This window comes from Salvelinus sp. IW2-2015, unplaced genomic scaffold (genome assembly GCF_002910315.2).
Source record: "Salvelinus sp. IW2-2015 unplaced genomic scaffold, ASM291031v2 Un_scaffold2434, whole genome shotgun sequence".
NCBI lineage: Eukaryota > Metazoa > Chordata > Actinopteri > Salmoniformes > Salmonidae > Salvelinus > Salvelinus sp. IW2-2015.
Genome location: NW_019943755.1, coordinates 70,907 through 87,673, shown reverse-complemented (window position 1 = coordinate 87,673; position 16,767 = coordinate 70,907). Strand labels below are relative to the sequence as shown.

The window sequence follows — 16,767 nt, the reverse complement described above, 5'->3', positions numbered from 1 at the left end:
TGCATGGACAAGACCAGATAATACTTTGCATGGGAATTTTTTTCTTAAAGTGAAAGTATAATTAAAAAATGTAGGCTATTCTGGAACATTTTCAACAGTGGTCTTTATGGGACTGGAGTACACACCTTTGGAAGGAATGGCAATACAAGGTAGATGGCAATACACGGTAGATGGCAATACACACACGGTAGATGGCTTTACACTGTAGATGGCAATACATGGTAGATGGCTTTACACTGTAGATGGCAATACATGGTAGATGGCTTTACACGGTAGATGGCAATACACGGTAGAGCCTGGTGTGTAATAAGCAAAGTGGTACTAGATTCAATATCCTGTTACATAATACATAAATTTAAAAAACCATTACATCGGGGAGGATAAATGAGAAATGACATATAGCAGGCCTGCATTTCAACCCGGTGAAACAAATGTGCATCCCCTACAGAGTTTGAGACATAAAGACACTGAAACATGAGATGCAAGCTGGGGGATGTGACAAAAAAAAGCTGATGTGTCTCTTGAAAATCTGTGTTGTCGCAGAGGAGATATGAGTACGTGCAGCTGATATTCTGCACGTACTCAACTCTGCGTCAGTTTCCTGCATCGTTACGTCACCCTCTCCGTGCCCCCTCATGATGGATAATTTCAACAATTTGTAGCCTATTACATTTTTGCTGCATTTAGGTTTTTTAGGCGTGATATCCCTTACGTTTTTGGGGGTGACGCTAAGGTTTAAAAGACACCACATGGTTTTTTTCTAGGCGTAGTCGTAGTCGTGATTCCGCTGGAGAACGTGCAGTATGTCTCGCACTCTCATGCCGCGTGAGTCCATCCTAGCCAATCAGATAGCGAGGTTGGAAATCACTTCCTGGATTCTGTCCACTTATCAGCACCGTGGACTGTCACGAGCGCCTTCTCTGTCGACTGAACGAGAGAGAACACTACCCTTGCACACGGTTAGGCCTGATAAAGGTAAGATGAAAACGTATATTGTATTTATTATTTTGCGGAAWTAGTTTACTTAGTAATGACTATAATTGCTTCTTGTCTCAAATTTGATAAAATATCCGCTACTTTTAGACTATTTGTCTGATGACATTGTAGATGACATCTGATGACATATCATCTTCATCATCATCATCATCACCGAAAATGCCGAGTTCTCTCAGTGGTCTATATCTTTGGTCTTTTGTATTTTCATTTTAGAGCTTTCAGTTTTTTGGAATGCTATTCATGACATGATGTTGCCTGGCCATGTCTTGAAGCTTGGTAGCTCGTCTATTTTAAACTCTCCCGTCAGCTGGCGASATGTTACTCATTTAGATACAGCAGTGTGTGTGTCTGGGGGAGAGGAAAGGGAGTCAAGTTGCGATCACATAGCTAGATAACAGTGTATTCTCACGACTGAAATACTCTGCCACACCTTTCTCTACCATTTTTAATAGGTGAAGACAGTTCACTACTGTTTGCTTGCCGTTCACTGGTATGCAGTGTGGCCAAGTTAGTACTAGATGTGGGAGGGTGTAGCTACAGAATGTAGCAATCTGTTGCTGAAACAATGTAGCCAACTGTGGTTATTTTGTGGTTTTCTTTCAGAGCTGTTGAGAAATCAATGCTGCTATGTTTCCATTTGCACATCGACAATGGAATAGACATAGTGCACGTTTACTAAGATAAATATTTAAATAAATAGTTTAATTTACAGTCTTAATTTAACCTTTTATTTAACTGGGCAAGTCAAATTATGTTTTACAATGACGGCCTACCCCGGCCAAACCCGGACGACGCTGGGCCAATTGTACGCTGGCCCTATGGGACTCCCAATCACAGCCGGTTGTGATACAGCCCGGAATCGAACCAGGGTCTGTAGTGACGCCTGTATCACAGAGATGCAGTGCCTTCGACCGCTGCGCCACTCGGGAGCGCCTCGGGAGCCCCACCTGTTAGAGATCATTTAAAACCTCCTTGTCATACCCACTCAGAGATAATGAAAAACAGGTGAAGGCAAGAAGCTGAATTTAATCCTGGAATGTCAAGTCCCTTTTATAATTTATTTCATTGTGAGAAAGCCATTTAGGAGSCTATCAGACAAGGCAGACGGAAAAACCATAACGTGTTATAGCTACATGTTATAACCAATGTGTTATAGCTGTTATTACTACCACGGGATTATGTTTTGTTTCCCTTAAATGTCAGGTGACTTTAGGTGCTGTGTGATCCGACTGTAGGCTAAACATTACTGTGCTATGGAGAGCAGAGTCGTGTCTCTGTATGCATGCGTCTGTTAATGCGGGCTGACAGTTGCCCCTCTGCCCTCCCTTTCTGTCATTTGTAGCCAGTGGCAAGTTTCCACACTATGGACATTTAAGGCCAGAGTATTTTCCATTGGTCCAGCAGGGGTTGGTTGGTGGAGTGTCTGTCTGTCGGGCTTTAGTGGCTGGGGCTGGAACATGGGGTTCATTCATGCATTTAATAACAGTGGGGGTAGATGAACTGAAAGTCCAGGCAAATACAGATAAAAACAGATCTATACGCTATGTTCTGTATTGGGGGACATAGTCCGGTCACTCTAGTGCAGGGTTCATCAACTAGATTCAGCCGCGGGCCGATTTTTCTTGAGCGGATGGTCAGGGAGGCCGGAACATAATTACAAATAATTTGTAGACAGTAAAAATTGACCGCAAGAAGCCCAAACAGATATAATATTTGATCATTTCAAACCTTACTTACATTTGTATACTATCACGTGTCTCTCTATTATGCGTGGGAATACTTGGGAACAAAATGAATATCACTTGGAGCTGATTTCCTGGTGTTTTTATAGTCTTTTCGTGTCCAAGAATGAAAATTCGGGAAAAAATTMGCGGCGGACAAATAAAACCACATCGCAGGTCAAATTCGTCCCTCGGGCCGCTAGGTTGGGGAACCCTGCTCTAGGGGCAACCAGGGCCTTGTCTGTGTTCCAAAATGGTGCCCCATTCCCTATATAGGGCATTAGTTTTTATAGAGTTGGCATTTGGGAAGCTGAATATAGAGCCTCTGTCTGGTCTAAAATCTCTCTTTCCTCACACTTGAGACTTGGAATGTGAAGAGATAGCTGGGCTGCTTAATAGACAAGAGAAATGCTCAGGACTAGGCTACATCACAGTGAATGTATAAGGTAAAGTAAGTAAGCTCACAAGCCAGGGTTAAGAAGACACAACCACTGAGGTACGTGTACAGCGCATTCGGAAAGTATTTAGACCCCTTGACTTTTTGTTTTTGTTACATTTTACATAAGTATTCAGACTCTTTACTCAGTACTTTGTTGAAGCACCTATGGCAGCAATTACAGCCTCGAGTCTTCTTGGGTTATGATGCTACAAGCTTGGTACACCTGTATTTGGGGAGTTTCTCCCATTCTTCTCTGCAGATCCTTTCAAGCTCTGTCAGGTTGGATGGAAACCACCAAGACTCCTCCTAGACCTGGCCGRTGGGCCAAACTGCACAGCTATTTTCAGGTCTCTCCAGAGATGTTCAATCGAGCTCTGGCTGGGCCACTCAAGGACATTCAGAGACTTGTCCTGAAGCCACTCCTGCGTTGTCTTGTCTTGTTGCTTAGGGTTGTTGTCCTGTTGGAAGGTGAAACTTCGCCCTAGTCTGGTCCTGAGCGCTCTGGAGCAGGTTTTCATCAAGGATCTCTCTGTACATTGCTCCGTTCATCTTTCCCTTGATCTTGACTAGTCTCCCAGTACCTGCTGCTGAAAAACATCCCCACAGCATGATGCTGCCACCACCATGCTTCACCGTAGGGATGGTGCCAGGTTTCCACCAGACTTGATGCTTGGCATTCAGGCCGAAGAGTTCAATCTTGGTTTCATCAGACCAGAGAATCTTGTTCCTCATGGTCTYYGAGTRCTTTAGGTGCCTTTTGGCAAACTCCAAGCGGGCTGTCATGTGCATTTTACTGAGGAGTGGCTTCTGCCAGGCCACTCTACCATAAAGGCCTGATTGGTGGAGTGCTGCAGAGATGTCCTTCTGGAAGGTTCTCACATCTTAGCAATGCAGTAAATGTATACTGTAGAGAGAAATTACTTTGAACCAAAACGTTGTACTGTGAGGCTGTATGTTCCCTGTGAGGCCTCATACTGTGTGTTCCCTGTAAGGTGTCATACTGTATGTTCCCTGTCAGGTGTCATACTGTATGTTCCCTGTCAGGTGTCATACTGTATGTTCCCTGTCAGGTGTCATACTGATGTTCCCTGTCAGGTCATCTGTGTGTTCCCTGTCAGGTGTTATACTGTTGTTCCCTGTCAGGTGTTATACTGTATGTTCCCTGTCAGTGTTATACTGTGTGTTCCCTGTCAGGTGTTATACTGTATGTTCCTGTCAGGTGTTATACTGTATGTTCCCTGTCAGGTGTAACTGTGTGTTCCCTGTCAGGTGTATACTGTGTGTTCCCTGTCAGGGTGTTATACTGTATGTTCCCTGTCAGGTGTTATACTGTATGTTCCCTGTCAGGTGTCATACTGTGTGTTCCCTGTCAGGTGTCATACTGTGTGTTCCCTGTCAGGCCTCATACTGTATGTTCCCTGTCAGGTGTCATACTGTATGTTCCCTGTCTATATTCACAGGTCTCTCAACTCATTTCCCCTTTTTGCATTTAATACATAGGTATAGTCGGTGGACTTTTATGTTGACTTTTTTGTTTTTGCGTTTTATGCTTTTATTTTTTACAATGTTAACCTTTATGCTTTTATACTGTTGGATTCTGTCATATCAAGTCCTGACTTCAGACCTAGTGCGTTGCTTCACTGAGGGCTAGTGTGTGAGGTGTCAATACTTCTGAACCCCACAACACACACACACACGTACACACACCGACTGATTAATGGACTGCTGAATTATTCGTTTTTCCTCTTGCGTTGTTTGTTCTTTTCCATATTTTCTATCTCTGAGAAATTGATAACAAGATTGTGGAAGCTAGTTTAAGTTAGTTTTCAGTGCATCCTTTGATATTATTGAACATAACCTGTTGTTGAGAAAACGTGTGTGTCATGGCTTTTCAACCTCTGTCATATCGTGGATTCAGAGCTATCTAATAGAACTCAGAGGGTCTACTTTAATGGTTGCGTCTCTAATGTAAAACATGTAAAGGGTGGTGTACCGCAGGGCAGCTCTCTAGGCCCTCTACTCTTTTCTATTTTTTCCAATGACCTGCCACTGGCATTAAACAAAGCATGTGTGTCCATGTATACTGATGATTCAACTATATACGCATCAGCAACCACAGCTAATGAAGTCAKTGAAACCCTTAACAAAGAGTTGCAGTCTGTTTTGGAATGGATGGCCAGTAATAAACTGGTCCTGAACATCTCTAAAACTAAGAACATTGTATTTGGTACAAGTCATTCCCTAAGTTCTAGACCTCAGCTGAATCTGGTAATGAATGGTGTGGCTGTTGAACAAGTTGAGGACACTAAATTACGTGGTGTTACCTTAGATTGTAAACAGTCATGGTCAAAATATATAGATTCAATGGTTGATGGGGAGAGGTCTGGCTGTAATAAAGAGATGCTCTGCTTTTTTGACACCACATTCCACAAAGCAAGTCCTGCAGGCTTTAGTTTTTTTAATCTTATCTTGATTATTGTCCAGTCATATGGTCAGGTACTACAAATAAGGACCTAGTTAAGCTGCAGCTGTCCCAGAACAGGGCGCCACGTTTTGCTCTTCATTGTAATCAGAGGGCTGATATCAATACTATGCAAGTCAGCCCCTCTTGGCTAAGAGTTGAGGAGAGACTGACTGCATCACTTCTTCTCTTTATAAGAAACAATGTGTTTTAACAAAGCAGGACACACACACACACACACACACACACACACACACACACACTTACCCCACCAGACAATCAACTACCTTTCATTTCAATTAGCTCAAGTGAACAGCAAAACAGTTTTTTTTTTTTTAAACAAATAAAGCAACACCTCATGGCACAACACCTCTCCCCCCATGTGACCTACTTGTTGTGTGTATTTACTGACATGTATGTGGAACTGATAGATGCACACACACTGATTATCAGCCCCCCACCCCCCCACCCACCCGCCACCCATATCCCCTGTGTCCTCCCCTAATACTACATCAACGACCGCTCGCTCTGAATCCCACAGACGACTAGAAGAAACACCATTGCCCTGTGGCGACATGAAAGAAGAAAACTATAGATAAATATATATACAGTAATAACTGGTTTGTATATGTGGCGGCTTCAGACTGAGATTTGTTCTATACAAGTAGTAGTATTTTATCCGAGGCTCAATTGTTCGTTGACTGCACACATTCATTTTCACTGTTGATGAATCCTGATGTTAGAACTTTTCTAATAGTAACTTTATCCACTGGATTAAATGGGGAGAGATGATTTGGTGCTCCATTCTTAGAAGAGTTAAGATCACATCCTTTTCTTAACTTTCTCTGTCCTCCTCTCACACCACTCTTTCTATCCTCTTTCTTGCTTCATGCCTTCCTTTCCTGGTTGAATAAATTCTGGATGTTGGGAAACTTCTAATAGTATTTATCCACTTATTGCGGTTAATTGGGGGAGACGGAGTGAGGTGGCGTCCTTCACTCTTTAGCTACATTCTATATACTTCACCTCATATCCTCTCTCTTTTCTTTCATTTTTCTCTTACTTCTCTCTTCTCTTCCTAACCCTCATCCTCCTCTCTTTTCTATCCTCTCAAGCCTCTCCTTTCTTCTCTTCTCTTCATCTCTCTTCTCTCTACTTCTCTCTCACTCTCTCTCTCTCTCTCTCTTCCTTCCCTCTTTCTCTCTCTCCTCTTTCTCTTCGGTCTCTCTTTTATACCAGCTCTCTTCTTCTCCATCATTCTCTCGTCTCCTTTTGGTTCATTTCTCTACACTTCTCGTTTCCTCTGCCCTTGCCATCTCTCTTCAACCTCCATCTTATCTCTCTTACCAATAATTCACTTCTATCTTTTCGTCTCTCACTCCATCCTCCTTCTCTCTCTTTCTTCCTATTACATCCTCTTCTTCTCTTATCTTCTCTCCTCATCACATCTCCATTCTCCTCTTTCTTCTCTTTCTTCTCTCTCTTCTCTCCTCTCCACTCTCTACCATACTCACTTCTCTTTCTCTTCTTTCCTTCTCTCTTATTCTCTCCATCTCACTTTACTCTCTCTATTCTTCTCTCTCCTCTCTCTACTACCATCCCTGCTCCTTTCTTTTTTCCTTCTCATTCCTTCTTTCCTCTCTCTCTCTTTTTTCCTCTCGCTACCAATCTTCTATTTTTACTCTTCTTTTTCTTTTCTCTCCATCTCTCTTTCCACTCCTCTCTTTCCTCTTCCTTCCTTTCTTCCTCTCTTCTCCACTCCTCTCCGTCTTTTCGCTCTCTCTTTCTCTCCTCTCCTGTGTAGTTTCCAGAACCTCTTTCTCTTTACTCTCTGCATGATCCATCGAACTCGATTTCTCGTGTCACGCACTCGTTCGAGATTTTTCTTCTCTTCGTACCCTGTGTAGTTCCAACTCGAACGTCGGAATGTCCGATACCCGCACTCGAAGGGATGTGGTACGGATACTCGATCCTGGCCTCTACAACCAAGAGAAGGGTGATGAATGTTTCGGACATACGCCATTTACTGGTAGGAAACCAGGGCTACACCACTCTGTGTGGAGTCGACTTTTGTCTCTGTAACTTCAAGAAAGGTAAGCAATAGATTATAAGGGTTAACTTGGTATGCCGGGTTGCCTAGTACTGTACTCTTGGTCGTGGATTTTTGGCTTTGCTCGACGGTCCTGAAGCGGTCTTTGTGGTTCGTTATGCCCGTCACTTTTAATGGTGCATTTTGCCTTGTGTGCGAACTCCTTTAATTACTTTGCTGCAACCTCTATTTGTGCACAGCCTGAAAATATGATGTGCCTGTTTTGGGAGTGGTCACTGCATTTACTTTAACAACAGTTTCTATTTCTCAATAGATTCAGGGGTGGGCCAGTTGGTGAGTAAGCGATCATGGGCACCAACCTTATACACATAGGTTTGCTCTATATTTATCTAATGGGCAGGGCCAGCACTACTTATTCTGTGAACATAGCCTACCGTGGTCGTATATCTAGTGTTGCTTAAATATATTTATGTCTCTTTGTATTTTACCACATTGACTTTATAACTGTGTACGTTCGTTCGATGAATTGTATGAGGATTTTGCCTACACTTTTAGAGTGTTACTTTTGTTTGAATATGTTTCTATAATGTGTTTCATTATAAAATGGATTGTGAGTGTGCAACCAGATCCGTTTTAAAGAGCAGCCTGATTGTAATCGGTGAACATACTTCTACTAACAGTGTAGGCAGGAGCTAACAAGCCTAGTGCCCGTGCACCGACCCGAGCTTTACGGATCTGGAAGTAAGATAACAACACCTGTATAAGCATGGATGCGGCCTTTAGCAAGGGTGCCCAGCAAACCCATGGTCTGGCTCTTGAAGATATCAAACATAAGATTGGCTTCCTCCTGATATGCAAGGGCATGGCTCACTGACTTAAAGGTGTGGCCTTGGCTCCTTGTGATTATTATACTAAGTGATTCTGACTCTGATTATAAGATGGCTTACTTCTGATCTGATTTAAAGTGGCGTTACTCTGAGTATATTATAGTAGTACACTTCTGATCTGATTTATAAGGTTACTTACTTCTGATTCTGATTATTGTGTGTTCTGATACTGAAGTAATTTCAGTTAGCTCCTGATGATTTTAATGATGTTCACTTGATCTGATTTAAAAGTGGTATTCCTTGCTGATCTAAATTTGATGTAACGTTTTCTGATAAAGTCCTGATTTACTGATTGATGTTGCTGACTTAGTTACAGTATCGAATTTTAACGCTGATTGTAGTCGTTCTTTCGTGATAAAAGTAGTATCCTGTTCTGACTTGTTAATCGTTTTTTAGTGGTTTCTTCTGTGATTTAGTATTTTAGTGTTTGTTCTGATACTGAAAGATAAAGTACTTCTGATGCTGATTTAGTGTTAAATTAGTGTCTTGTCGTATGATTAGTTTTAGTTGTGCTTTCTGCATTGAAAAATAACGTGTGTTACCTTGATTTGAGCGTTGATTTCTGATTTATTGTGTTACTGGTAGAGTTTAGTTGGGCTCAATCTGTGATAAATAAAAGGTACGTCTGATCTCTGTATATGTTATGGTGTTTCTGATCTGAAAATTTGATTACGTTGTTCTGCATAATAAGAGTGTTATAGTGCTTTCTGCTAACTGAAGTTATATCTAGTGCTTTGACTTTTATAGTAATGTTATCTTGATAAAGTGTCTGTATCTGTTAGTGTATATATGAAGATTAAAGTATACTCTGATTTACGTGTGATTTTTCTGATAAGTGTTCTGAAATGTAGTAAGTTTGTTCTTGTTCATGATTTATAAGAGTTGTATACTGTATTCTTAGAGTTGTGTTGTTGCTGGCTGATAAATAAAGGTGTTACTTCTCGATTGATTTATTAGGGCTGTTTCCTTGGATTATTAAGTTGTTTCTCTCTGAGTAAATTTAAAAGGTTACGCCTAACCTGATTTAGTCACTGGTCGTATACTGATAAACTGGTGGTCATTTTGTGTCCTGGATAGAAACAGGTGCCAACGGGAGGGCTTCGGACTAGTAGTGGAGATTAGCTTGGCATAGGAGGTGTGTAGCGTGAGGGAGCTAGTGTTTCCTTGGCCCACTCTGGGAGGGAAGTTAGAAGTGAGAGTGATCTGGAGTTTGTTTGGAGAGTATGAGGATTAGTCTACCCCTGTGGCTGGATTCCCTGAAAAAGCTCATCTTTTTACAAGTGTATCATCATCCCTTGTTTGTTTTAGTATTTTTATTCAGTCGCACTAGTTTGCTGTTAAGAGCGTATTACATTGCCTTCAGACATTCCTAATTTGACTTTGATTTTTCCACTACAGTTTGTTTTGTTTACGTTACCAGCCCTCAACATATCTTATTCTAAAATCTACCAATGATGAACCTCAACATTTAGATTTTTGACATTTAAGCAAAAACCCACGACATTTTCTTCTGGAATCAAATATTATGTTTCACAGCCAAATAGAACCCAAAGTAATCCGGACTAAATAAGAGTGCAACTCAAGAGAGTTCTTTCTTTCTGATATGGGTATATGTTGTAGGCAGAATAAGCCGAAGCTTTAGGGCAACAGTCCTCCTGTGAAATGTTCATTCTTTGGGGGTAGGAGTTCGATCGCCTATCGATTCACTTATCTGGCACTGTAGGTCACACTCTCCTGTAAAATAGGCTTTTGGGGATGGTTCAGTTGTTCTCTTGGATGCCGAGGTTCTCTAGCTATCTCGCTGCATGCAGATACGCTCCTATTTCAAGCTTTCAGTGGTTTCTCCAAGGAGCTGTTGTTGGATGGGGAGCATCGCTTCGGGCACGATGTCAAGTCCTGAGGTTCTTTCCAGGTTCGTCTTCGCTAGGCCCAAGCATGCTGCTCTTCGAAAGGAACATTCAGAGACGTTGTCCGCGAAGTCGGGCCATCGTTTCAAGTCCGCTTGGCAATGCTCTGGGCAGTGGGTCTTCGGCTTTTTGGTCACAACTGTGAGCATTCGAGGTCGTTGTCAGATCTGTTACGTCTGAAAGGACCAAGGTCCTTTGGCCTTCCATTGGCTCTTGGCCCTTTGTTACCTTGTAGGTTAGTGAGCGTCGTGCTTGCTCCTGGAGGCGGTTGTCCATTCTATTGGAATGAGAGGAGGGAGGGGGGCGGGTGGTCGATCTGCTACTTCTCGCCTCTGGCTCTGCTTTGAGAGTTTGTAGCGCACTTCTGTTCTCGAGAGCAGGTTGTCTAGTGAACAAAGATCGGTCCATCTCGTCTTGTACCACTGCAATTATTGTCGAAAAATTTCAGATTTCTTTCTCCCCCTACAGCGACATGATGTAATCGACGCAAGATCCCTCACCCACAGTCCATGTTTTGGACCACCGTATGAAAGGGATGGTGCGCAATCATCCCCGCAAGCGTTTCAATAAGATGCGCATGAAGATTGAGGTCCGACACACACTCCTGGATGTTCATGTATTCAGGCACAGTAAGGGATGAGGTGATGGATAGACCTCATTGGTTTGCGTTATCAGACAGAATGATCGACCTAGATGCGCTCTGGAGAAATATTCTCTTCCCGTTCTCTCTTTGCAGGAATTAAGATGTTTAATTTTTCATATAGACGCCTTCAAGATATATTGTCGCATTTAATGTAGGGGAATTAGAGCAGGCTCCTCATGCACAATATTTAGCGAGGTAACACTGATTATTGCTCAGGATTGATTAGGTTATTTGGTGATCCAATCATAGCCTACAGCAGAGGGAGATAAGATTTTTTGAATATACTCGTCAGGGTGGTCAAAGTTGTACTGGCTTGGATTCTTATTTTAGATCGGAAGAGAAAACTTTTGGCGGTGAGAATAGTTACAGGGGAGGCGGACGAGACCTCATGTGTAGCTCTCTGTTCTTGTGGTAAGAGCTCGAGAATTAGGATGCACTGTGGGGAGTGGGTTATGCATAGAGGATAGGATTTATCGGCGGTGATGTTGATGTCTTCTGTTGTGTAATTACTGAGGAGCGTGGGGGCTGCTCAGATGTAATGCCGGTTCTGTGTGACCGGATAACTCTACACTGGAAGGGAATTTCTCTTTCCCATTGCGCCACTAAATTGGTCTTGTAGGTCACAATAGAGGTAGATGGAGAGAGATATGCTGTGCATTTTAACGGTCCATCTGGAAGGACGCGGAATCGCGCTTTAGATCCCCTCTCCTGGGCCAATGCCTCTTGCCTGGACAGGTTCAGGCGGCTACATTTCTCATCTCACTACCTTGGGCAGAAGTATGACTGGGGATTCTTCATGCTGGATACTATGTATAGAGGTGAGAGCCACAGTTTCACAAGAGGGTAAGGTGGTGGGCTCCTGATCTGGCCTCAATGAAGCTGAATAAATCCAGGCGGACATTGTGGGTCTCCATCATGCCAGCTTAGGGTCTTGAATAGTGTAACTGTACAATGGCGTAAGCTTGTGTTTGACTGCAGTGGCTTAGGAATAGCGGTAAGTCACGCAGTTGGCGGGGATCAGCCTATTAGGAGGGTTCTGTCAATCGTGTAGAGTAATGTCGTGGAGGCGGTGGTTGCTGGGTTATATAATGTTGTTATTGGAGTTTGAAATCGGATGAAGACAGTTAAGCATTTGTACTCAGTGGAGGGGTCTATTGGTTACTAATAGGTTTTACTATTATTGTTGGATAATTTGGCTTCATTTATGTTTTGGAAGTAGCAGGATATAATAGAAAGTGTGTTTGTATTAAGTTGAGGGATTTGATTGTCACATTGCGTGCCGTGTTTAGAATAGCATTTTACTATTAGGTGGAACTGATTTCTTACTTTTTGTTAAGTCATGTTACACTTAAAACAACTTGGGCTAATGTTGTTAAATATTGTGGCAGGGTTATGGATACGAAATTATTGTAATCTTTCTTTGTGCATGGATTAACGTAATTCGGGATCGGATTTTTAAAAGTTTGATCAATGTAGTCTATGGATTTGGAATAAATAGCTTTATTACTAGATTTGTCATTGGAAGATAGTTAGGACTGTATCTAGAAGTATACATTCTCATTGTCAATTAGTCGGGATAATTAAGGGATCATTTTAATCCGGGGAATTTCAATTCGGGTTTGAACACATTCCTATCAATTTTTATAGAAGCCTGTCTGTAGTATGGATTTACAAATCTGTGTTGAAGGTTTAGTTATACGCCATAACTTATAAATTCGGACTTTTGCTTTGGTTAACACATAGCTCCGGCAATTACTTCTACGCTTGGTGTTGGTTTCCTCACTGGACTGAATGATACATAATAGGATGGTCAATATGTCCGATTTGTTCATTTGTAAGAATTTTGGAAAGGAGGAAGAGCTTATAACAGGTCAAGTGGGGACTGCTGGCATATATATGTGGTCTAGTGGATAGGCATATGTCTCAGAGCTGTGCGTTGTGTAGGTATTTCGCGAGGGGTTTCCAACTGGTGTTATAGAAACTCAAGGTACTCATTTGGAATAATATGCAGTAAATATGGCTATTTTGCGTTAGTGCATATAATAAAGACGCGTAATTGTTACATTGAACATATGTTTTTGTTGTTACATAACTGGGGGTAACGCTGTTCAAGGTGCTGGCACTAAACTTCGGGCGCATAAGAGATTGGAGTTTATTAGGATATCGGTTCAAGTAATATTTATCATAATATGTTAAGTTTATACATGAATAGGTGTACAATGATAATTTGTCTAGTATTTTTATATGAGTGCGTAAACGCTGGCTAGTTAGGATTGATATGGTCTCTTTTGTTTGGTAGTGTATCACTTCTTCAACACAAAATTAGCGTCTGGATCGGGTGATTTGTTTTTGATCCACATGTGTAGATTCTGTTTCAGGGTGCTATAGTGTTCTGGTTCCTTAAATTTATGTGCATAGATTTACTCGATGTACCTCCGTGGTTGAAAGATTCGTAGCCTTGTAATGTACTTATGGTTAATTTTAAGTCTACCATTTAGGTTATGTGCTCGGGCATATGCAACTACTATCTTCCAGTGATATTGCAAAAACAGTGTGGTACTTGTAACACTACGGAATCTCTCTTGCGATGAAGCTTCCTTCTGGCGAGATTGTTTTGATATTGTGGAAGTCGGGCGCTGGGATCTGTATGTATCCTAACCAACTGTTGGATAGGGACGGGGGAGACACTGCTCAATTTGGTGACACTCTCTTCGGAGCACAGATTCTAATTTGTGCAAAAGGATAAGAGGTAATCTTACATAGCGGTACGACTAAGGATTAGGCATGTGCACATGGTTACTTAGAGTAGACGTACCATTCGGCAAGTCTACTGTCTATATAAATCAAAACTGGTATGATGTGCAATAATAGGCAAGAAGCTTGCGCACCAAGATATTAGCAGAATCGTTGTAGTTCTTATTTGCTTTTAGGCTATTCTGTTCTACCCATAGTACAGAGATTTGCTATCAGATTGATGAAGTGTACTTCTCTCATATCGACTTCAATTTCTTTCGCGATACGCAGAGTGTGCTATAACGCTCTAGCAATTCCATGACTCTTCGTCACCTTAAAGTCACAAGGGTTAGCTAAATGTAGTTTGCACACTTTATTTAAAATCTAGAGAAATAATGCAGAATGTTATTTCAAGTAGAGCTATTTAGTACACTGGCTGCTTAGGGCTACTGTTAGAAAGTGTCCTACTTCTCGGGATCCAGAGTAACTGGGTACGCGGTGCAGTTATGCGCAGAACTGGATTGCTCTCCGCATATGTGCTGTTATTGTGTAGTCCTCTTACCTCAGCTACTACTGGCGTCACAGGTGCTAGTTCGGTAGGCTATTTTCAAGTACTGGCAAGAGAGACTGTTTCTATGATGATTCAGACTGCTGCCTCACCTCTCTTCAATCCTCGAGGACGTGGCAAGGTCGCCAGTGGTAGGGTTGATAATCTCTGCTCCAGTGGAGAGAGGCTGAATGTCAGAGTTTTAGAGGCCCCTTCGAACTGGTCGGTCCCTACATTGTGGGTTCTGAATGCGCGGGTCTGGTAATAGGCTACCTGTGTTCATTGTTATTAGCTACTCTCAGCTAGAGCTATGAAGGAAGAATTCTCCTTAGTCACATCTTCTTGGGTTGCTCTGAAAAACCTAATAGGGAGATGGAACTCTGCTCGAGCTGGGAGATGGATACATCTTGTTTTGTCGCGACGAAGGAAGATTGAGGCACGTATATCCTAGGGTGGAAGGGTCTAGTTGTCGGTGGTTGGAGAGATCATTGGCTTGTTAGGATGTTGTTTTTTGAACAGGTGCGTAAGAGGCAGACTTACGGGGAACTTTACTGGATAGACGAAGTTGATGAACGGGAGCTAAAAGTACATGCGAGAGATTCCTGTTACATCAATAACTGCTCCAGAAGACTCGCAGACCTTTCTTAGACACTGGTGGTGAAGGTGTTCTCACTTGCCACAGGAAGACGTGCTTGAGAACATGCGCAAGGACAAATGAGGCAGAGTTGCCTCCGGCCGTCGCGAGTCTGTTGTAATCTGTTCTTTGATAGTGCTATATGTTCTAGAGGACAGATATCGGGTATAGAACGAGTGTAATAAATACTCTGGAAGAGATACGGTGTAATAGCTGTATGGCAGCGGACGGTCCCGGCTGATAATCCATGTGTGGACGAGTTGGTGGAGACTAGAGGAATATTCTTGCGCTGGTATAGCAGAATGGGAGAATCCCCAAAGTATAAGTAGGTGATTGCTGTTGAAATGAGTGACTTCCAATATCAAGATTGTCTGGGGAGTGACAAAGCGGCTGTATAATGTGTTATTTACTGCTTTTTTATTATTTATATGATACTGTTTGAACATTCATTTTTGAGAAACTGTTTTATATTGGTCGTTTCTGCTCTTTAATGGGGTATTGTGTGTGTTAGATTGATTCATATGGAAATAATAATTTATAATCGCTTTTAGAAATAGAGGTGTACGTAAAAAAATTGTAGGTAGAAAGTTCACATAGTTATGCTTGAATTACTTTGCCCGATGCATTTTACATGATATGTGTACTAAGTAATAATTTGGAGACAACATTATCATGAAGAGGAGGTGATGAGAATTGACAACGGGTCTAGGTCTAATTATGCTGCTCGATGGATGCTCAACAAGTGGATATCATTTGATGACTGATGGTTGTAGATATCTGTAACTAGTTTGTTGTCTCATATTGGGTATTTTTTATGCACTATATCGTATTGCACATCATATGTGCTAGAGATCAAAAGTGTCGCGGATATTTATTGCTTTGAATAACTGCTAGTTGTATATGCAAACTGAAATGGCTTGATATCTTGATTCACTCTTATAAGAGACTGAAAGCAATGCACTGTAGACTGGACAGGATCTGATCTTGCTTGGCGCACTAAGGATTTTTAGGCTTACTTCATCAACACATATGATAGTAACCTTTATTATTCTTGAGAACCTTGCTAAAGGGCTGGGATTGACTTTGGGAGGCAATCGACTCATACTACATGCGCTTTGTTTTCAGTAATTCCCTCTTGGAAATCTTTGGGTTCTCTATGACTCAAGATAGATTTAGGTAATTCGCGATATTTAATACATAGTTATGCTTATGGCGCTAGTGTACATATGCTGTGGTATTTGTATAGTTGTTAATTTGTTGTGGTGGTTTAACTAAGACGGATACAGATTGTATACAAGTGCACAGCGCTTTGGAGGATGAGGATAACGTATAGGGCTACTTACGTCTCATAATGTCCTCTCTAGAGCATAGATACGGATTCTTAGAGCATTAGGCGCGGTTATTGTTAACTGTAGTCGTGTTTGATCTGGAAATACTCATCGAAAATGAAAAATTGCCATTCCTATGCTAATGATAGTATGAGTTTCATCTAACTTGTAATTCGACTTAATATTGTTTGGCGAATTTTGTAGCGCAGCCGACGAGATACAGGCATTCGGTCTTCTCAGCCGCGAACCTAGGTTGTAAGCAATCTTCATACGATCACTGCTATTCTGGCGCTAGCCTCAATTCTCTTTCGTGAGACTATGTTGCTTTCTGGAAAGGGTTTGAACCTATTTTGCTTGTATTGGTTGTTTAGAGTCTCTCGATATTTCTAGCAACCCGTTGAAGATAGTTATCTACGGGTAT

The 16,767-nt window shown here is 41.8% G+C and overlaps 1 pseudogene; it reads left to right on the top strand.

Annotated features, from left to right (window-relative positions):
- Window positions 1-885: 885 nt before the first annotated feature.
- Window positions 886-16,767, top strand: part of LOC112073950 (alpha-enolase-like) — a 36,350-nt pseudogene continuing 20,468 nt past the window's right edge.